The following is a 6,044-nucleotide window of genomic DNA, read 5'->3' on the forward strand; positions in this document are numbered from 1 at the left end:
GTGCGTCACAGGAAGCAAAATATGTGCAGTTCGCTTTAAGAGATCGGAAACTTTATTTATTTGGTGCAAAGATTACGGGGCCACACTGCGGCGAAGAGTTGTTAGTCGCAATGTTACAAGAACAAATTCCCCATTTTCCAAGAGTAAAGTCGTAAAAATTGCGACGAAAAAAGTCACCATGTCAGGAGAATAACGTAAAAAAAGACGACTTTTAAGTAGTCGTAATACGTCATGAAAGTGACAAATCTACACGGAATATTTCACATCTATCGGATTATTGCGACAATGTTTTTATCGTAGAAACTACTTTGTTATCGGAAAAAAAATACTTTATCTCCGCAACTTTTTTCTCATAAAATGAATACTTCTCTCTTTGCAATATTAGCATCTCATTCTCATTTGTGCTTTTTCCTCGTTAAATTACGACTTTTTCCTCGTGAAGTTACAACTTTTCTTCTACAAAATGTCAACATAATACTCACCAGTACGTAATACGACATTGAAATATTACTCCAGTAAAGATGTCAATTTTTTTTTTGTAACATTTTTTTGTAACATTTTCGCAATAGTACGACACAAAATGGCAACTTTTCCATCGTAAAATTCCGATTATTTCAACTTGAATCCCGTTAAACGAATACTTCTGTCCTTGCAATATTAGCATCTCACTTTAACGTCATGAAAGTGACAAATCTACACGGAATATTTCACATTTATCGGATTATTGCTACAATGTTTTTATCGTAGAAGCTACTTTGTCATCGGGAAAAAAATACTTTATCTCCGCAACTTTTTTCTCATAAAATGAATACTTCTATCTTTGCAATATTAGCATCTCATTCTCATTTTTTGCTTTTTCCTCGTTAAATTACGACTTTTTCCTCTTGAAGTTAAAACTTTTCTTCTTTAATATTTCAACATAATACTCATCAGTACGTAATACGACATTGAAATATTACTTCAGTAAAGATGTCAATTTTTTTTTTTTTAACATTTTTTGTAACATTTTCGCAATAGTACGACACAAAATGGCAACTTTTCCATCGTAAAATTCCGATTAGTTCGCCATAGTTCAAATTGAATCCCGTTAATTGAATACTTTTCTCCTTGCAATTCTAGCATGATATTCTCATTTTTGCTTTTTCCTCGTTAAATTACGACTTTTTCCTCTTGAAGTTAAAACTTTTCTTCTTTAATATTTCAACATAATACTCATCAGTACGTAATACGACATTGAAATATTACTTCAGTAAAGATGTACATTTTTTTTTTTTTAACATTTTTTGTAACATTTTCGCAATAGTACGACACAAAATGGCAACTTTTCCATCGTAAAATTCCGATTAGTTCGCCATAGTTCAACTTGAATCCCATTAATCGAATACTTTTCTCCTTGCAATATTAGCATCATATTCTCATTTTTGCTTTTTCCTCGTTAAATTACGACTTTTTCCTCGTGAAGTTACAACTTTTCTTCTACAAAATGTCAACATAATACTCACCAGTACGTAATACGACAATTGAAATATTACTCCAGTAAAGATGTCAATTCTTTTTATTGTAAAAAATGTAGAAACATTTTCGCAATAGTACGACACAAAATGGCAACTTTTCCATCGTAAAATTCCGATTATTTCAACTTGAATCCCGTTAAACGAATACTTCTGTCCTGACAATATTAGCATCTCACTTTAACGTCATGAAAGTGACAAATCTACACGGAATATTTCACATCTATCGGATTATTGCGACAATGTTTTTATCGTAGAAGCTACTTTATCGGAAAAAAAATACTTTATCTCCGCAACTTTTTTCTCATAAAATGAATACTTCTATCTTTGCAATATTAGCATCTCATTCTCATTTGTGCTTTTTCCTCGTTAAATTACGACTTTTTCCTCTTGAAGTTACAACTTTTCTTCTTTAATATTTCAACATAATACTCATCAGTACGTAATACGACATTGAAATATTACTTCAGTAAAGATGTCAAAAAAAATTTTTTAACATTTTTTGTAACATTTTCGCAATAGTACGACACAAAATGGCAACTTTTCCATCGTAAAATTCCGATTATTTCAACTTGAATCCCGTTAAACGAATACTTCTGTCCTGACAATATTAGCATCTCACTTTAACGTCATGAAAATGACAAATCTACACGGAATATTTCACATCTATCGGATTATTGCTACAATGTTTTTATCGTAGAAGCTACTTTGTTATCGGGAAAAAAATACTTTATCTCCGCAACTTTTTTCTCATAAAATGAATACTTCTGTCCTGACAATATTAGCATCTCATTCTCATTTTTGCTTTTTCCTCGTTGAATTACGACTTTTTCCTCGTGAAGTTACAACTTTTCTTCTTTAATATTTCAACATAATACTCACCAGTACGTAATACGACATTGAAATATTACTTCAGTAAAGATGTCAATTTTTTTCTTTTTAACATTTTTTGTAACATTTTCGCAATAGTACGACACAAAATGGCAACTTTTCCATCGTAAAATTCCGATCATTTCGCCATAGTTCAACTCGAATCCTGTTAAACGAATACTTTTCTCCTTGCAATATTAGCATCATATTCTCATGTTTGCTTTTTCCTCGTTAAATTACGACTTTTTCCTCGTGAAGTTACAACTCTTCTTCTTTAATATTTCAACATAATACTCATCAGTACGTAATACGACATTGAAATATTACTTCAGTAAAGATGTCAATTTTTTTCTTTTTAACATTTTTTGTAACATTTTCGCAATAGTACGACACAAAATGGCAACTTTTCCATCGTAAAATTCCGATTATTTCAACTTGAATCCCGTTAAACGAATACTTTTCTCCTTGCAATTTTAGCATCATATCCTCATTCCGAGGTTATTGTGGTAAAAGAACAACACTGTCATGAAATGATTTCATTCCTGTCAACTTCGTACTCACTTGTACGTATTATAATGCTCGTAATATTCCGACTTTTTCTTTTATTCTCATAATAATAATAATAGTTTGCATTTATTTTCGCAATAGCATGATAGAAAATTTGCCATTGAAATAATGACTTCCTTTTGATGATATTTCAACTTTCACTTTGTAATTTTAGCATCTTATTCTAATTGTCAGGTCGTTCTCCTAAAAGGAAACAATATTGTTTTATTCTCGTAATATCTCAACTTTGTTTGCTAATAATGTGACATTGCAAACGTACTTTTTGTCGTATCGCTCATTAATTACTTTACTTTCAGCAAGTGATGTTTTCACTCCAGTAAAATGTCGGATCTTATAAATATTTCAGTAATGACTTAATTCTTGTAAAATTACAAGTTTTCTCTTGTTTAAAAAAAATAATAATATTCCACGTTAATTCTTGTGGCATTTTTCGTATTTTTTTAACTTTTTATTTTTGCACTCTTTTCAGTGTGGCCCTCGTAGTACTTTTGAAAACCACCGTATTTTTGTGCGAAATGTGATATCGTTTCTTCTGCCTCACGGTGAGATGTATTTTTTTGGGGGGGGGGGGGGTTATTTTTTTTTGGGGTTTGTCGTTGAAATGTGAGACGATGACACACACTCCGACTTTTTGATTTGACTGTAACTTCTTAAAGGAACACAACAACTTTCTTTGCTTGCAACTGTAATTCCTACAAATAATAATAATAATAACGATAATAATGGCTTCCCTTGGTGAGACACTGACAACAGAAGAAGGCTGCAGCTGCTCTAATTTTTTTATTTTTATTTTTTTTTTTTACCTTTTTTTTTTTTTTTAATTCGCAGGTAAATGTATGTCTGATCGCAGGGCATTGTGGGATTTTTCGGGTTGTAAACGTTGGCCTTTCCAGTTGACTGTGAATTGTTTTTTTTTAATGCAGCAACACATTTTTGTCGAATGAATGGTACATTAAAAACTCATCAAATTGCAATAGTGTTCATATCAACATACAGTACTGTGCAAAAGTCCATCTATCCAACACAGCAGCACCCGCAGTGTCCAGCCTTACATACGCTACATTTTTAAAAATTCTGCGACTTGCACGTTTTTCGCCGCATTTTCCTCCATTGCGCTTTTCCTTGGCATAAAATGTAATATTTTGCACGTATTGTTTTTTATTAAGAAATAAAACACTTGTGTGGTACATGGGCCAAACTGGCGCCCTAGGCAAGATTTTAGGTGGCGCCCCCCCCACATCGGCAGTGAAGTGTATATACTCACAAGAAACCGAATAGCTTTGTCTTTGACCTTTTTTTTTACTTAAAGAAAGCAAATTAACAATCAGAATAGTTAACAAGATAAAAAAAAAAAGAATAAATAAATGAATGCAAAAAATAAAAAATGAATATATGAAATACAATATTTTTTACATACATATTGCTTAATTTACATTAATGATGTGCACTTTAACAACTAGGCTTACAACTATACCTAATATATAAAGGGGTGGAAAAGTGACTATTACCTGCAGGGCAAACATTAGCTAACCAGAAGGCAATAACACCTGCTTAAAAGATCTAATACAAATGTCCCTGAGGAATGTAAGGTAATTACCTAACGTTACATTATTATTTTCCATAACAATTTAGCCCCCTCCACAATATTAACCCGACGTTAAAACAGAACTAGCTATTTATTGATTAGCAATTGCCGAATCATGTAACATTAGCTTAATGCTAAAAAGCCAGGTTACTATCACATTCTGTAACAGACAAATAATTTCATGTAGGCTAACGTTACCTACCTGCTACCTCTTGTCTTTTTCTCGTTTCTCCTCCTCTTCTTTTCTCTTTTTTCTTCCCTGGGCACCTGACAGTTTTGGCCGTTTTGACATCTTGTGTTGATTTTTCGATGTGGTGACGTCCAAAAAGAGTCATGATACGGGAAGGGAGGGGGCGCGTAATGTTGTAACAAATAATATTTCCATTATATAGGCTTTACTTTGCATTTTAATTAACGTTGGATTATTTTTTTGTATTTAGAAATAATAGTACCAACTTTTTTTCTTTTTTTCTCCAACATTTGTGGCACTGGCGTGGCGCCCCCTGATGGACGGCGCCCTTAGCATTTGCCTATACGGCCTATGCCACGGGCCAGAGAAAACGCCTGTAAACCTTTTTGTAATATTCTCAGCAATACAATAAATCACCATAATGACTTCTTTGAAAGCTTTTAAGTCACTCAGTCAGTCATGCACGTATAGAAAATAAAAAGATAGTACCGTATTTTCCGCACCATAAGGCGCCCTGGGTTATAAGCCGCGCCTTCAATGAACGGCATATTTCAAAACGTTGTCCACCTATAAGCCGCCCCGTGTTGTAAGCCGCATCTAACTGCGCTAAAGGAATGTAAAAAAAAAACAGTCAAATAGGTCAGTCAAACTTTAATAATATATTAAAAACCAGCGTGATGTGGGCGCGCATGGAGTCGTATATCAACATGGACAGAGCTGCGTGAAAAAAGCCACCCGGCCTCTTCGCGTAAACTTAAACTTACCTTAACCACTCGCTCATCTTTTCTTCATCCATCCCTTCGAGTTAGCTTTTATGATGACGCCGGCTGGAAAGGTCTCTTTTGGCAAGGTCTTCCTTTTGAATATCGCCATGGGTGGAAGTTTCTGGCCATTAGCATGGCAAGCTAGAACCACAGTGAAGGATGACTTCTCATTCCCTGTGGTGCGAATATTCACCGTACGTGCTCCCGTTGTATCCACAGTGCGGTTCACAGGAATATCAGTTGCTGTGAAATAGTAATCCGTGTGCGGGTGGAGAGATTGCGTCTTTTCATGAACCGGATCCCTGTCGCTTAGTAGGAGCCATTTTGTGGTCTTTACAGATGTAAACACAAAAAGGAAATGAAACGTACGGTAATATCCGCGCGCTTTTTTCTGCTTCTACGCGGGCGGGTGGTTGCTTACAGTAGAAGAAGAAGCGCTTCCTGTTCTATGGGGGCGGGTGCTTACCTTGGCGGTTGCTTGCGTAGAAGAAGAAGCGCTTCCTGTTCTACCGGGAAAAAAGATGGCGGCTGTTTACCGTAGTTACGAGACCGAAACT

The sequence above is a fragment of the Nerophis lumbriciformis genome, linkage group LG03, assembly GCF_033978685.3.
Source record: "Nerophis lumbriciformis linkage group LG03, RoL_Nlum_v2.1, whole genome shotgun sequence".
Taxonomy (NCBI): domain Eukaryota; kingdom Metazoa; phylum Chordata; class Actinopteri; order Syngnathiformes; family Syngnathidae; genus Nerophis; species Nerophis lumbriciformis.